Genomic DNA, 18,633 nt, shown 5'->3' on the forward strand with positions numbered 1-18,633 from the left:
GCAACGATGAGTTGTTGCATATGCTCTACCAGTGTTTTCTGTCTTTGTACTAATGCCTCAGATATTTCCTTTCTCAAGGATGCTAGATAGTCTAGTCTTGGACTCAGTCTTAGTCTCAAATTCTTATCCTTGTTTATTATCCTCTCCTTTTATCTCTCTAGCTTCAGTAGTTCTACCTCAAAACTAGTTACCTTTTGCTCAAAAACTGATAATGTATCAGGTGAAATAACAAAATTGTCTGCAAGTTTATTTATTTCTTCTTGTATCTTGCTCATTTTCTTATCTATGTCCACTGTCAAAAAGTTTGTCTTGAAAGTATCTTTGTACAGAGTTTTAAATTCCTTTAGTATGTTACATAGTTCTGGTAGAAGTGTGTCAAATTCCCTAGTACACTTCTTTATTTGATCCTCAAAGAATTTATGTTTTTCAATTTCCAACCTGTCTTTGAATGCATGTTCATTTATTTGTTCAACGTTCACTGTGTTGTCAATAATATACTTTGACAAAGTGTCAAGTTGACTCAAATAATCCTTATTATCTATGTTGCATTTTGGAGCTATCATCCTCACAATTGGGATTGTGTCATCTATAGCTTTATAAGCTTGTCAACTATAATCAGTTATTTTCTTGAAAGAATCTAAAATAACTTCAGTTATATTGGTTGATTTGTAGCCTGCTAAGGAGGAACCAACATTCTGAATTCCACAAGTGGAGGAAGTAACCATGCTTGTAGTGACCTCTAGTAGGCCAGTCTGTGTTCCCATTTCCTTAAGCAAGGGTTTTTGTTTTTCTCCTGTTGCCAGTGGCACTGTTTCCACATGAACCTATTCCTATTCTAGAGCCTATTGCTCTGCTTGTTTCTCTATCTGTGTCTGTGTCTATTTCCCTCTGCTATCATCTGTCGGTTTACCTTCAGTGTTAACAGTGTTGTCAGCTACCGGTGGCTCACTATCCATGTCAGTTTTATTAGTTATGTCCTTGTCTATCACAATGTTGACCTTTTGAGTATCAACATCCACTATGTATAGTACCTTAGGATTAGGATTAGTATCCTCTTGTGATACATCCATACTTTCATCTACCGGTTGGTCTTTTGTTGTTATTATCGGTGGAGTAATCAGAGGCGGTGGGGATAAATTATCTATTATTTTGATACTAGGAGGTCCACCAACCTTTCCTTTACCCTTATCTTTGTCCTTCTGATAGACTTTGATAGGCTTGGGGTTCTTGTATTCTTCCTGCTTTTCCTTCTCCACAAGGAATACATCCCATCCATTTTTTGTTTCTTTTGTTACCTCTTTTACTCTTCCCGCCATTAGTGCAATATGCCAATATGCAGTAGAGAATATTGACCAATTGGCGTTTGCAATCAGATCATCTATTTCTTTTGGAGAATTGACTGGGTAGACAACAAGTAATTTTTCAATTTTGATCTTCTTGTCAAGTTCTACAACAGATTGTCTTCTTGCTTCTAGTCTTTTGAATAATTCATTTGGTAGTTCATCTACAACTTCCATCAAAAACTTCTTATAGATATCCAGGTGTAAAATAACATTGTTTTCAACTTGCTCTTTCTCATCTACTTATAGTGTATCATATAATTTTTATTTGTTCTTGAGTTTTCCTTCTTCTGTGATTTCATCCATCAGTTTGTCAATCGGAGCAATGTTTTGTTTAGTCCTTTTCTTCTTAGGTGTTAGCTTTTTCTTTGGGGTTGTCTTCTTTACCAGAGACCTCCTTGCCTATTTTTTTTGTCTAGTTCTTCTAGGCGAGGTGTGGATACCGGTGAAGGTTGTCTTTTCCTTACAACCCTTTTAAATTTGGTTGGCTTGCCACTCTTTGAAGAAGTTGCTACCGATGATAGATGGGTTTCTAGTTGTTGTGCTTGTAACTCATCTTCAATGATACTAGTTTGTTTCAGTACATCTTCTTTTATAGCCTTAGCCTACCTTGAACCTTTTCTCACAATTGCTTCTACTTTCTTTACTCTCTTCTTAGATTGAATTTGGATTTCAATGGTCTCAGCACTACCAAATACTTATTCCTTAAGTTCATTTGGTGCTTCCAGAAGAGCTTTTGCATATGTTTCAATAATGTGGTCATCAGTCTCATAGCCCATCTTAGTAACCCAAATTGTTCTTGGGATAACTGCTTCCATCCAGATCTCGTCCTTTTTAATTACAAAACATATATCATCCTTGTATTTGTTAACAATTTCCTATGACAGTCTGATTCTTTTGTTCATTCTGGCCTTTAGTGCTTGAAAATATTCATTGATATTCTTTTCCTTGTTTTCACCCATGTTGTTAAATAAGTCTGATAATTGTTTTCCTACCGATATGTCAAATCCAAGATTCTTGTTGCCTATACCAGACACTTGTTTGGTTATATGTAGCATTAAGCATACAAGTAAATTACCAAATCTGAATGTTCCTTTCTTATCCTTCTTGATCTTCCCTAAATTGTCAATCAATTCATCCTTTAGCCATTCACATAGATCAATTTTCACATTTTCTTTTACCATATCATGTGCACTTTTAATGCATAAACTTGAAACTGAGTTAAGTCTATTTGCATGTGTTGCTTTGTATCCTAAAATCATGCTAACAAATCTAACATTTATATCGGTCACATCATTAACCCTTAGAGACCTTTTGTCGGATGTTGCACCAATTAGGTTCATTACCATGTCATTTGAGACCTTCTTTATTTTGTCTAGTCGGCTACCGGTGGAGGGTAACCCTGTTACAGATTTCACTACTTCCTTGGTAATTTTATGGACTGAATCTAACCGAAAGAATGCACCATGTACTCTACTCAATACTATCCTCATAACTTCCTTGGGAAAATCCAAAATGTTGAGAATTTTTGTGAATCCTAGGGTTTCAATAATTTGGTGTTCAGGTTTTACTCTACCGGAATCATCACAGATAACAGATTTTTACATGTCCTTGATTTCTTCATCTCCCAATTCTTCTATATGGCAATGGATATAGATTCTACGGTCTTTTTCATAAACAACTCCTTTGGGAATTTGGGAAAAAGCACCTACATTGTCATCCTTTTTAGCTATCTCAGGAACTAGCTGAAATACGGGCCTAGGGCATTTGATTACCTCGACTATAGTAGGGTTTACAATGAATTTAGGTGCAGAGGAGGATACCATGATTATAAATACCTTTTTCTACCTTAGGAAGGATTGATTGCTGAAGTGCTTCGCCTCTTTGCTCGAAATTCCTTAGCTGTGGAGATTTCATGGTCTTCAAATGTTTGAATGCTCAGTGAAGTGAAATGGAGCTCAAAACATTAATTTATAATGTCAATTTTGCCAACTACCACATTTAATGCTTTCCGATTAAGTAGCCACTTAACATATCTGCCGGTATAGAAGTAATTTCAACTTCTCTCCATAAATCAAGGGAATAATAGCATATGTCTCATTGATTGCCAAACCCTCAAGAAAATTTCTTCAATTTGATGAAGAGACTCCTACCGGTGGAGTGCTACTTTGTTCTGTCGGTGGAGTGTTTCTTGGTTCTACCACTGGAGTAGTATTCCTATCCACATTCAATTCTGATTTCTTGATCCATTGTTTTGAAAATTCTTGTTTAACTTCTTCAACCTTTTCTTTTCCTTTCAAACTAGGACCTTTGTTGTCTGCCAGTGATCCTTTACTTCTACAAAATTTAGCAATATGCCCAATTTTGTTACATGCATAGCAAGTCACATTATTCTTCTGAATAGCTTTCCCATAACCTATGCTAGTTTGTGTTCTGCATTTATTAGATAAGTGTCCAAATCTTCCACAAACATAACATTTTACATTCATTCTGCAATTCTCAGAGTTATGACAAACTTTGTTGCATTTTGAACATTGACTGGTGGGGTGTTGATATTCTAATAATTTCTAGATCTACATTGATTTTCTCTATGACCATACTTGTTACAATTAAAGCATTTTCCATTAAATTTATAAGTAGTAGGTTGTCTTACTGGTTTGCTATGATCCTATGTGTTTGCAGTACCAGAGCTTTCACCAACTTCAAAGCCAATTCCAGAAGTGTCACCTTTAGGTTTTTGATTCTTTAGCAAATTACCAAGTTCCTCTGAGCTTTTCTTGAATTTCTCTTTATGTTGATTTGCAGTATCTAGTTCTCTTTCTAAGACTTCTTTATGCCTCATCAGTTCATTGGAGTCATTCTGAGTGTGCATCAGATTTGTCTTCAATAAATCATTTTCATAACTGAGTCTTGTGTTTTCATTTGCAGCATCACTTAGTCTTCTAGTCAAATCTTCTTCATTCTTCTTTCTATCTTCAATTTCTTTACAAAATCTCATAGTCATATCCTGCATCTCATTCTTTGTTGTCATGTTCTCTTGTTTCGGCTTGTTTATCATATCATTAAGAGTTTCTTTTTCATCATTCTCATTTTGCATCTTTTCACAAAGTTCTCTTCTCTTGTTTCTTGAAATAGTAAGAATCTATTGAAGTGATTGAATAATATCTTGAGCAACCTTTAGATCATCTTCAAGTTTGATATTTTTCAATTTTTCTGCATCATAGTCTGAGAGAGCTCCTTCAAGTTGCTTCATCAAATTTTCCATCTCTACCGGTGTCAAGATCTTCCTCAAGTTGTTAGGCTTCTGAAAATAGAGGACTAAGCTCTAATACCAATTGTTAAGATTCCCACAGATACTGAGAGGGGGGGGGTGAATCAATATCTTAATAGATTTTCTTAACTTAAAACATGTAGAGCATATTAATACTATGTACCAGTAAGCAGAAAGTAATGCAATAAATAGAGATAAAAACAACCACATGAAAAACACACCATAACACAAGGATTTAACGAGGAAACCCGGTGTGGGAAAAACCTCGATGGGATTTGTGACCCACAATATTCACTTACTGGCCAATAAGAGAATATTACTGATACAAGAGGGGCCTGTACATGTAGGAAGGCCAACTTCCTAGAGCTCACTGCTCAAATACAAAATAGGAAGTCTCACTGACTTACAAAATGGATTGTATAAATCCAGTGTCTTGTATTGCTTCAAAATAGCATCTATAATACCAGATCTAGTACCAGTTTCTGCTCTTCTTCTTACATAAACCCTTAACCTATAATTCGCATAATAGGTCGGCCTTATTTTGCCTAATTACATTTCTCTTCCTTACTTACAAATGTTATACAATGATCTCTCTTATATAAGAGTCATTTTACAACTTGCCAAGTTGGCTTACAATGATTTGACAAATAATAAACAAAATATATTACAACAAAAATTATGTCGGCCTTTGTGTCGGTATGCTACCTTTCACTGCCGGTGTAGGTGACCTATATGTCGGTGTAGAGTCTGATCTTGCTAGTGCTGGTGGAATGCCATGCCGATGTCATAGGATTTTAAGGTTGCCATCAATGACAAAACCTTCAATCACCTACAATGTCTCATTGGAGTGTGCATATGCCAACACTATCTGTAGTAGTATCATTTGATTGTGGGTAAGGTTTCCCACCATTGTTTTTCCCCTTACAAGGTTTCCACATAAAGACATTGGTTTTATGTGTTGTGGATGTTGTTGTCTTTCCGTTTCATGCATTAATCTTTACCGGTACTGCAATTAACTTATAAACTATCTACCGACATTAATTTTGGTTTACCAGTATTAAGCATTGAGTTTTGGTTAAATTAATTTTGGTTTAAATTCATTTGACAACTAATTCACCCCCCCCCCCCCCCACTCTCAGTTGTCTCTGGGACCTAACAATTGGTATCAAAGCCTAGTCCTCTTTTTGCTGAAGTTTAACAACTTGAGGAGATCCAATGTCTTCTAACTATTTCAGGAAGGACAATCCTAAACTTGATGGAACCAACTATGGCATATGGAAGATTAGGATGGAGACATATATGAATTTCATTGGAAAGGACATCTGGGAAGTTATAAAGAATGGCTATACTGCTCCACCTAACTTGGTTAAAGATGAAGAAAATGATTGCAAAGCAAGAGAAGCACTTTTGAGCACATTATCAGATCAACAAATCATGGGATTATCAGATAGATCTATTGCTAAAGCTCTTTGGGATCATTTGGAAACATTGAATGAAGGAGATTCCATAGTCAAAATTGCAAAACTTGAGAGCTTCGGGGTGAGGTATGAAAATATGAAAATGAAAGAAGATGAAAGAATTTCTACTTCTATGGAAAGAGTAAATGAAATTGTTTTGGGTATTAAATGTTGTGGAGGTACCTTAAGTGAAGATGAAATTGTTTCAAAAGTTTTAAGAGGATTGCCACCGGCATACGAAATGAAATTTACTGCTATAAATGAGTTAAGAACAATGCCTAATACATCAGTAACTAGAGATACATTAATTGGAAAACTTTGAGCTTTTGAAATTGAGAAATTTGGTCCTGTTGCTACTATAAAGATAGATTTAGATTTTAAGGCATCAACATTATCTACATCATCATCATTTGACAAGTCTGATTGGAAAGCATTTTATGCAAGAGAGCTTGAAGAAAGCGGGAGAGAAAATGAAGAACTTGAAGAACTATTTGCAAGGAAAATGCCTAAAGGTCTAGTTGGAAGTAAGTTTGAAAGATTGGTCATATGGCTTCAAGATGCCCTGATAGACATGCAAGGTTGAAAGAAGAAGCTAGAAGAACATACAAGCCTAACCCTGAATATCAAAGATACAAATTTAAGAAGAATAAAGACAAGCCTTTCTATCTTGCTGATGAAGGAGTCACTGATGATTCTGATGAGGATCTGATAGACAATGGATGGTTCTTTGTTGCTATAATAGAAGATCAACCGACACCTACTGTTCAACTGGTAGAGCAGGCCTTGACAGCTAAAATTGAAGTTAAGGATGAATGGATCACTGATTCAAGATGTTCACATCATATGACTGGTGATAAAAGTAAATTCTTGACTTTTTTAGGAATATAATGGAGGTCTAGTAAGATTTGGAGATGATAAAGATTGTTTGATTAAAGGTAAAGGTACTATATCTCTTGATGGTAAGCATAATACTGATAATGTTTACTATGTTGAAGGTTTAAAGCATAATCTTTTGAGTATTGGTCAATTAGTTGAAAAAGGATTTTAGTTACAATTCAAGAACGGGGAATGCAAAATTATGAACATAATTGTTTTGGAAATTGCAACCGATAATCAAACTAGAGGTAATATCTTTCATTTGAATAACAATGAAAAGAAATGCTTGATTGCACATATTGATGAAAGTTTGCTATGGCATAAGAGACTCTGTCATGTAAATTTTGATTGCATTGTGAAAATTAATACTACTAAGGTAGTTAGAGATTTACCTAAGATTGTTAAACCTCACAATCTGGTATGTAAGGAATGTCAATTTGGAAAACAAGTTAGAGCATCTTTTAAAAGTATTCCAGAAAAACCAATAATGCTCTTGAATTAATTCAGACTGACTTATGTGGTCCAACTAGAACTAAAAGCTTACAAAGTGATAGATATTTCATGCTAATCATTGATGACTATTCTAGAATATGTTGGGTTAATTTTCTCAGAGAAAAATTAAAAGCACTTGGGAAATTCAAGCTATTCAAGGCAATGGTAGAGAATGAAAGAGGTAAGAAAATCAAATGCCTGAGATCAAATCAAGGAGGTGAATTCACATCTAAAGAGTTTAATACATTATGTGAAGTAAATGGAATCAGAAGACAGTTATCAGCACCCCGGACACCCCACTAGAATAGAGTTGTAGAAAGAAAAAATAGAACCATCTTGGATGCATCTAGAAGTATGTTATTAGAAGAAAATCTACCACATGTATATTGGAGAGAGGCAGTAAGAACAACAATCTACACATTCAACAAAGTTCACATCAAAGGTGAAACTGGTAAGACCCCTCATGAACTATGGTTTAGTATTACTCCTACTCTTATATATTTCAGAATATTTGGAAGTAAATGATATATTAGAAGAGATGAGTATATTGGAAAATTTGATCCTAGAAGTGATGAAGGAATATTTCTTGGTTTTTCATCTAAGAGAAAAGCATATAGATGTTTTAACAAGAGATTGCAGAAAATTGTTGAGAGTACAAATGTGAAAATTGATGAACAGTTTAGAGGAACTTCAAGGTATATAGACTCTGAACCGACAATAGAGATACTAGCAAATAAAACTACATTGAACACACCGGTATAGAATGAAGATCCAGTTACACCAGTATCATCTAAAAAATTCCACTGTAACTAAAGAACAACAACAAACGAAGACACCCTACTATGTAAGATTGAACCACTATGAAGATCAGATAATTGGGAACAAGCATCAAGGAGTTATGACAAGAGGAAACTAGAAAATCAAGAGGTATGTCTTATTTCTCAAATTGAACCAACATAAATTAATGAGGCATGTGAAGATAAACACTAGATTAAAGCTATGGAAGAAGAATTAGAACAAACTGAAAAGAATAACACATGTACATTAGTTCCCTGGCCTAAAGACAAAAATCTAATTGGAACAAAAAGGGTATTCAGAAACAAACTTAATGAAGATAGTAAGGTAATCAGAAATAAAGTAAGACTAGTGTGTAAGGGATATTCATAGAAAGAAGGAATTGATTACAATGAAACCTCTACACCGGTAGCTAGAATTGAGGCAGTCAGATTATTCTTGGCTTTTGCAACACACAAGTACTACAAAGTATATCAAATTGATATTAAATGTGCATTTTTGAATGGAGATCTTCAAGAAGAAGTTTACATTAAGCAACCTAATGGATTTTCTTTGACAGATAACAAAGATATGGTTTGTAGGTTAAGGAAAGCTTTGTATGGGTTGAAGCAAGCTCTAAGAGCTTGGTATGCTAGATTGGATAAATATCTTTTGAAGATTGGTTTTTATAAAGATAATGCTAACAACAACTTATACTATAAAGTGACTAATGATGACATCTTGGTTATAGAAGTTTTTGTTGATGACATAATCTTTGGAGGAGAAGATGGATTATGTAAAGACTTTTCTATTGAAATGCAACAAGAATTTGAAATGTCTATGATTGGAGAGATAAAATTATTTTTAGGATTGTAGATTTCATAGACTAATAAAGGTATATTCTTGGGTCAATCTAAGTACTTGAAGGAGTTACTAAAGAAATTTAGGATGAAAAACTCTAAACCGGTAAGCATGCCTATGACTACAAATGACAAATTATCACTAAGGGATGAATCAACACCTGTTAATCCGACTAGGTACAAGTCTATGATAGGAGGTGTAGTGTCCTAAAATTGCGACACTTGCAATTTTGACTGCATTTTGGTCTTCACGATGGTGATGCAACACGCAACCTGAATGGAGACCCTGAAACTTGCTCACGACACTGAAAACTGCATTTTTCAAGCACCCTGGCCTAAACCTCCTTGCACCCTGCTGTCCCGAGAGGTGTGCTGCGCCCTGGTCCCCAGGACCATAGCGCCCAGCGCCCTGGTCCCTGGGTCCTATTTTGGGCCCGATCTCCTTTGGACTTCGGGTCTTTTTGTTTGCAATTTGGAAAATAAACTTTCCTGGTCGGCCTAAGGTCGGGAAAATCAATCTATCAGCCCTAAATGACAAGTATATAAACTACATTTTCCTCTCCCATTTAAGAAAAAGAAGGTCAGATGATGAAAAAAGCGTGGAAATTATACTCAGGCATTCAAGCATTCAAGCATTCAAGCATTCCTTCAAGCAATTGATCATTTCAAGTCTCCATTCAAGGCTAAGTGTTGCATTCAAGTCAAGGATTCAACCATTGAAGAGGAGATCACATACTACATGCTACAACATACAACATACAACATCTATACCTTCGCACATAAGGATACAAACATCCTTAGAACAAGGTATTAGTACTTGTTTTACCATCATTTACATTTACAGGTCTTGCTCATTTCTTGGTTAATTCCAAAACCGGGGTTTGACCTAAAGGCAAACCCCTAATCCCTAACCCCCCAATCGTCTTCACTTTTCTGTGTGTAGGTTGCAGGTACGCGGCTGAAATTGAAGATTTGGAATCCTTGTGCAGAGACGAACAGATCCCCCTTCGTTTCGTGGATTTTTCGGAGGACCATGGCGCCGGGTGCCATCGTCCCGACAACTTTTGCTCAAATTTGCAGGACAGCGCCGTATCGACATTTTACTGCTAATTCCAGGTCCGCAGCTTCATACTGTATTCCTATCTCAGTTTATAAGCGAATCTTTATCACTTTCTATGCATGCTTAGCTTAATTCTTCTATCAACATTCTTTACAAAAGAGGGTAGCCTTGCTGTCTTAACCCTTGAAACACATTTAGCATCCAATCTTGCATTGCATGGGACTGGATCTTGTGGGTTTCAACCCCTCTTTTGAATGTAAAGTCTCCCCCCTAAGTGAAAACCATCGAATCCTAGCTAACCTCCCTTCTCTCTCCTCGGGGTTGGAAGAGGGGAGAACAACTGGGGTTCGATCGTGATTTTCCACTTTACAGGAGGACTATTGTATTGGACACAAACAAGACCTGATATTATGAATGCAGTATGTATTGTTTCAAGATTTCAAAGTAATCCTAAAGAAAATCATGAATCAACAGTAAAAAGGATTTTTCAATACTTACAAGGCACTACAAATTTTGGCTTATGGTATCCTAGAGATGGAAACTTTGAATTATGTGCATACACAGATGCAAATTGGGCAGGAGATGTAGATGATAGAAAAAGCACCACTGGCAGAGCATTTTTTCTTGGAAGCAGATTAATTTCTTGGTTGAGTAAAAAACAAAGTTGGACATCTATATCAATAGCAGAATCAAACTATGTTGCAACAACAACTAATTGTACATAGGTAGTATGGCTTAAGAAAATGTTGAAGGTCATAAAGGTAAAATGCAAAGAACCTATAACTATCTATTGTGATAACACTGCAACAATTTATATATCTAAGATTGGCAGTGGTGAAGCCACTCCAGCTAGTGCTTCTAAGAGGACCGGGGCAAGTGTCAAGAAAGTTGTGGCTGCTTCTACTAAGGATATCCCTAATCTTAGGGAAAACATCAAAGAACTGCATGGGATTAGCAACACCTTGGCTAATGCCCTGAAAAAAATCAATTAGTTTCTTCTCTTGGGTCTTGCTGGTTTTGCTGGCTTTGTGGGGCTTTAGTCGGTTCTCTATGGTTTTTTGCTGGCTTTTCGTTGGTTTGTCCCTTTTTGTCTCTTATTGTTTTTTATGCTAATTTTCGCTTGTAAAGGGTTTTTGTAATAACCCACCAAAATTAACCCAACAAAATTGAGTATTATTTTTTTTTTTTTTCTCTTTTCTTTTATTATGTTTTATTCAATTGCATACTCTGGGCATCCATCCAAATAGGATTGGGCAATCATCCATTCGGGATGAGCTTCTAACCATACGGGTTAGGCAATTGTCCATACGGGACGTAAATTCCATCTATCCAATACGGGATAGGCATCTACCCATACGGGGTAGGCATCTATCCAAACGGGATAGGAGATGCTCTGGCCAGAGACTTAGACTCATCGGGACCATTCGGGTCCTGAGCCACTCACTAAGTACTACATTCTTCTAACAAGAATGCACCGAGGTCGTCGTCCTTAGGAGTAATAAGAAAAATAACACAAGCTTGAATTCCGCCTCGGAATTTGGCTTAAAGCCTCGGGAAGTCAAGCGAATCCATACGGGATTCCTTCCGAGTATGCATTGAATTAAGTTTGATTATCTTATCTTTCAATTAGGATTCTTACTCAACCAAGCCTAGACCCCACCCACGAACGCCTGAGTACGAGGGACAACTCCGTCCCAAGACTGCCTACATACCCACTTCGGCGTGGGATCAAGGCGTAAAGTATGTAGTTCTATCTTCTAATCTATGGTTTGATGTAAACTGATTTTTGTGGGTACGCAACCCTTTCTAGGGTCAGTGTCCCAGACAGTTTCTCTGCGGTTGCTACCCACGAAGGTAGCACTTAAGCGAAGGCTCAAGATGGCCTATTGCTTGTGGCCTAAACAAAATAACTAGAACCTAATTCTTATCATGAGCGTCACCCAATTTCAATCACCAATATCCCTTCGAGGTGAATAAATAAATAAATAAATAAAGTAAATTTCACGAGAGCTCTTAACTTGACCATCCCTAAGAGGGTTTACTATGGTTTATCTCAACGGATGTGGAATTCAATTGAAAGTTATCTTATTAAATTATCGATCCAAGAGGGATTACCCGCCCCTTGGATTTTTAACTTCCAAATGTCCCTTATTACTCCCCGACGATTTATAGGGACGATGCCACAGACGTCGTTAATGCAGCTTTATTAGGCGTTAAGTGCAGTAGTTCAACACGACGGCATTACCCGTAAGCGTGACCCAGAGGCACCGTATATACCGAACGCTGCTAGTTTTAGTTTTCCAACTCCATTTGTTTAGTTTTCTAAACTAACATCATACTTGAATATAATTATGAAATGGATGTACATAATTTAAACCTTAAATACTATTGAACAAAGAATATCATTATTCTACAATTAATTGGATTAATACATGTATTGGCATGGTAATGATAATTGCGAACTTACGAGTAATTGCATGAAAAATACGAATTAATCATAATGCAATGCAAAAGTAACGTCATTTATATTCAAAATGCAGAAATGTTTTCTCTATCGCAAGACTTAATTAGTTATAAGGTTACAAATTTCTCATGAGTGACCAAATTGAATAATAATGAGACTTTACTTATCTCCAAAAATTATAGGTCAAATAATCCATTCATTTCTCTAAGGAATTGAAATAATACATTGAATTCAACTCTTGTTAATTTTAAGGAAATTAAATTTAACTAAACAAATGTACATGAAAAGAAATTAATTTAATTTTAATTTAAAACGATACACAAAAATACTTAAATGTTAAATCGAATGTTAAAACTTCCATCGAAAATTCCTACGGCAATCTCGTTTCATTAATATATATATAAAACCAGGGGGTGGGGACCACGGGTCCCGTCACTCCCTGCGGTCCTGCATATGCAGGCCCGTAGGGGTTGGCGGGGCCACGTGGTCCCCTCCACTCCCCTGCGGCCACTTGTAGTGACCGCAGGGTAGTGGGGGGCACCACTAACCCTGCCGGTTTTCGGTAACGCCGCTCCGCGTACACGCGGTTATTTTCGGGTCTGTGCGTACGTGCGGATATTTTTGGGGTCTGTGCCGATTGCAGTGATTGATAATGCAACATTAATATTTGTAAATTGACATTAGGATTATAAATATATATATATATATATATATATATATATAAATATATATATATATATATATATATATATATATATATATATATATATATATGGTTTCAAATTCTTTACAAAGGATAATTTTTATTTAAGAAGGTAAGAATAGGTAAAATAACTGAGCATTTCTTGGTTTGTCTCCTTACAGAAACCAGACTTTTAATGTATATATATATATATTTTTATCTGAATCACAGAGAGAGAGAGAAAGATTTATCCAGCCATTACAGGAAGGGAGTTGTTCTCAGACTTCTCAGGAAATTGGTTTGTTTCCAGGGTTATTCTCAGAGTCCAGGAGGATTTATTCGACTGGTAATTTCAGTGAGCTCTTTGTTCAATCCACAGAGAGTTTCAAAAAGAAAATAATAATAAGAATACTCCTTAAATGAGATTTGGATAACAATAACCAGAGAGATGAAAGATGGTTCTTCTTAGCAAGAATCGAAAAGAATAAGAGGAACAATTTAAATCTGGATCTAGATTTAATATTACATTATTATTTTTTTTTAAAAAACAGTGAATCTAATTCTTTGTCAAGCAAATTTAATCTACTTCCTTATCAAGAATCTGAAACTAATAATCAACAATTTGTTCTATTCTACTCCAAAATTTAAAACTAAATTTTATCAAAGTTTGAAACAATGAATCAACAAATTTATTTTTCTTTCTATCAAACATTTTAATCTACTCCAAATCTGAACTAAATTTTATCAAAATCTGAATAATGAATCAACAATTTATTTTCCAAAATCAAGAATCCAAACAATGAATAAACAATTTAAAACATTTTAATCTAATTCTTATCAAAGTCTGAAACTAATTTCACGAATGAATTTCCTTTCCATAAAATAATCTAATCTAATCTACAACAAGAACAAGATGCACAAACTAAGCTTGAAGGAACCTGGATGCTTGCAAAAATGGTGTAGAGTCTTCCTTGATCCTCCAAATTGAAGAGAAGTCCTCCCAACAAAACCTTGGCTGCAAATGAAAAATGGACTACAAAGGAGAAATTGCAGAATTTTCTTATGGAATAGCTAGCTTTTCTTTTGAAACTTGTACCTATTTTATAAAGCAAATTTCAAATTCCCACTACCTAATTTTAAATTAAAAAAAATGAGATTCTCTCCCAATTTGGCCTCCATGCAAATTAATTGGGCTTAGTGGGAGGAGTTACATGCAAGGAGGTGGAGAAGCCTCTAGAAGCTTCTTATTCCTCCTACAACATGTGCCTTAATGTGAGGGAAATTAAGTAACTAATTTAAAATATATATGCATTTTCCATGTGTGTGGGGTTTATTATTATTATTATTATTTTTTATTCCCTTACAATATTCATTCAATAATTCATCCAAAGAATATAAGTAGAGTTTTGTAATTTAAAACAAAAAAGGGTGATAAAGGAGGGTTGTGACATCCTCCCCCCCTTAATCTGTGCATCGTCCCGATGCACTTATTAAATGCATTCAAAAGAGTTTATAGTTCATGATCAAAATAAAAAGGGAAATAGCTGCTGCATCTCCTTAGTATCCTCCCAGGTGGCATTCTTCTCGTCGTACTGGTCCCATTGCACTTTGCACTGATCAACCTCTCTGTTGCGCAACTGGCACTGGCGCCTCTCCAAGATTCTGAATGGCTCTATCATTATTCCCCCCATTTCTTGGACCTGCAAGGCATCCCAATTCAAAATGTGTTTCTCATCAGGTACATATTTCTTAAGAAGAGATACATGGAAGACATCATGGATTCGGCTCAATTGGGGAGGCAAGGCTAACCGATAAGCAACTGGATTAATTCTTCCCAATATTTCAAAGGGTCCGACATAACGAGGTGCAAGCTTAGTCTTTTTCCCAAATCTTATGGAACTCTTGTGTGGCCTAACCCTTAGGAAGACTTTCTCTCCTACTTCAAACTCCCTTGGTGTTCTGTTTTTATCTGCATAACTCTTCTGCCTATCCGAGGCTTCCTTCAACCTTTGCCTAATTTCCTTAGTTTTCCTTTCCATTTCTCTCAACATATCTGGCCCAATAATCACTCTATCTTCAAGACTATCCCAACTCAAAGGTGTTCGACATGGTCTACCATACAAAGCTTCAAAAGGTGCCATTCCCAAAGATGTTTGATATGTATTATTGTAGGCAAACTCTACCAAAGGTAGGTACTCTTCCCATTTTCTCTGTTGGTCCATGCAGTACATACGAAGTAGGTCTTCCATAATCTGATTTGTCCTTTCTGTCTGACCGTCGGTTTCCGGGTGGTATGCGGTGCTAAAATTTAGTTGAGTCCCTAGGGCTGATTGAAGTGTGGTCCAAAACCTGGAAGTGAATCTTGCATCTCTGTCTGATATGATTTTCTCTGGTACTCCGTGCAACCTAACTATCTCCTTAATGAAACGTCTAGCCAAGGTGGGTGCGTCATCTGTCAGATTTCCTGGTATAAAGTGTGCCACCTTAGTGAGCTTGTCAATTACCACCATTATTGCATCATGCCTAGAAGGTGACATGGGTAGCCCTTGTACAAAATCCATACTAATAACTTGCCACTTATGTTGGGGTACATCGTGCGATTGTAACAATCCAGCTGGGTGCCTATGTTCTGCCTTGACTCTTTGACACTCCAAACATTTGGCTACATACTTGACAATATCGTTCTTCAACCCTTGCCAAAAGTATAACTTCTTTAGATCTGCATAAAGTTTGTTAACTCCTGGGTGGCCTGAATAAGGGGCATTGTGAGCCTCCGATAAAACTACTTCCCTTAAATTCCCTGAATTAGGAACATAGATTCTGTTATTGTATCTGAGTAGCCCATCTTCATCAAATGTGTACCCTTCAACCTTAGGGTCGGTCGGGTTGTGTCTTATAGTTAATTCAACTTGCTCATACCATGGGTCATGTCCTTGTTCATCCATTACTTGCTTTTTGAAAGAGGTTTTGAAGGTTGCTATAGTCATCAAGTGTCTTCTCCTACTTAAGGCATCTGCCACCCTATTTTCTTTCCCCTTAATATATTCGATCTCAAAGTCATATTCGCTTAAGAACTCTAGCCACCTTCTTTGTCTGGCATTTAAGTGAGGTTGGGTAAAGATGTATTTTAGCCCTTGGTTGTCCGACTTAAGCTCAAAGGGCTTCCCTAGTAAGAAATGTCTCCACTTTTGCAGGGCATGCACAATTGCTGCCAACTCTAAGTCGTGGGGTGCATAATTGACTTCATGAGTCTTTAGCTTCCTAGATTCATAAGCCACTACCCCTTCATCTTGGACAAGTACCCCTCCTAACCCTTCAATAGAAGCATCTGTTACAACTGTGAAGTGTCCATTTGGGTCTGGTACCTTTAGAATGGGTGCTGAAGTTAGTTTTCCCTTCAAGATTTGAAATGCCTTATCACTTTGCTCGGTCCATACAAACCTTTTGCCCTTCCGTTGCAACGAGGTGATGGGATTTGCTATCTTAGAGAATCCTTCCACAAACCTCCTATAGTAACCTGCTAGCCCCATAAAGCTTCTTACCTCTGAAACATTCTTAGGGATTGGCCATTCTACTATCGCCTTTATTTTATCTGGGTCGACTGCTATTCCTTCCTTCGATATTATATGCCCAAGATAGTGAATCTTTTCCTCAAAGAAGGCGCATTTGGACAATTTTCCATATAACTTATGTTCTCTCAATCTTTGCAAAACAATCTGTAGGTGCGCTAAATGTTCCTCTTCATTTCTAGAATAAATCAAAATGTCATCCAAGAATACCAAAACAAACTTATCCAAGTAGTCATGGAATACACTATTCATCAGGTTCATGAATGCAGCTGGGGCATTAGTTACTCCAAAAGGAACTACTGTGAATTCATAGTGTCCATATCTCGTCCTGAAAGCTGTCTTTGGAATGTCTTCTTCCTTAATTCTGAGTTGATGGTACCCTGACCGAAGATCTATCTTGGAGAAAACTGCCGCTCCTTTCATTTGGTCAAAAAGGTCCTCTATGCGAGGTAAGGGATACCTATTCTTTATGGTAACTTTGTTCAACATCCTATAGTCGATGCATAGCCTTAAGGTTCCATCCTTCTTCTTAACAAATAAAACTGGCGCTCCCCATGGTGATACACTTGGCCTTATTAATCCCTTAGCTAAGAGTTCCTCTAATTGCATTTTGAGCTCTTGTAATTCGGTTGTGTTCATCCGGTAAGGTGCCTTTGATACTGGTTCAGCTCCTGGGAGTACTTCGATAGAAAAGTCAAACTTTCTCTTAGGGGGTAAACCAGGTAGTTCTTCTGGAAAAACATCCCTAAACTCTCTTAAGAAAGGGGTATTTTCAAATGTTGGTGTATTTTCCTCCTTCCCTTCATCAAATTCGACCATAAAGATTTGTCCTCCTCTTCTCCTTTCCTTCTTTAATTGCATTGCTGAGATAGTTTCTACATTAATGGGTTTAAACTTTCCTTGGATTTTGACCCTTTTCCCCCCATCATCCAAACATTCAACAATTTTGCTATAACAATCTACATTAGCTTGATGGTCTGCTAACCAACTCATTCCCATAATTACATCATATAATCCTAAGGGTGCCACATAGAGATCTACCCTTGTTTCGAACTCAGGGAATTGTACCTTTGCCCTTGGTAAGCACTTAGTTACTTCTCTAGTTGCCTTATCCCCATATTGAACCGTCCATGATGACTCCATTTGATTAACTTTAAATGCATATTTGTTCACTAATTCAGGTGAGATGAAACATTCAGATGATCCCGTGTCAATTAGAATTGATATTGGTTGTTCAAATAGTGTACCTGTAGTTTCCACGGGAACATTCTGGTATCTTCTTCTTTGGTTCCTAACTGCTGCATGAATCCTCTGTTGGGGCCCTTGTTGGGGTTGATTGGCTCTAATTTGTCCTTGCATCCTGGGGCAGTCTCTAGCAAAATGATTTTCCCCGCACATAAAGCATCCGCCTGGAGGACCTCTCCTACCTTGATTTCTAGGGGGATCATTCCTTGTTTCATTTCCCCTGGGTGGATAAGTTATCCTGTTCTGCTGGTCATTCCTGTTATAGTTGCCTCTGTTATCATTGCCCCTGTTATTATTGCCCCTGTTATTATCATTTCCATTCCTCTGATATTGATTAGGCGGTGGTCTCCTTTCGGAAGAGTTATTCCTTTGACCCTTGTTGAAATTAGTGTTTCCATTGAATTCTTGCTTCCTTTTGAATGAGTGATTCCCATTATAGTTTCGTCCTGCTAGTGTCTGAATCTTCCTCTCTTGCCTTAGGGACTTTTCAAGTACTTCATTCATATTTCTGGGTCCATGCATGTCAACCTCTGCCCCTATGTT

Source organism: Cryptomeria japonica, chromosome 10, assembly GCF_030272615.1.
Source record: "Cryptomeria japonica chromosome 10, Sugi_1.0, whole genome shotgun sequence".
In the NCBI taxonomy this organism is placed as follows: domain Eukaryota; kingdom Viridiplantae; phylum Streptophyta; class Pinopsida; order Cupressales; family Cupressaceae; genus Cryptomeria; species Cryptomeria japonica.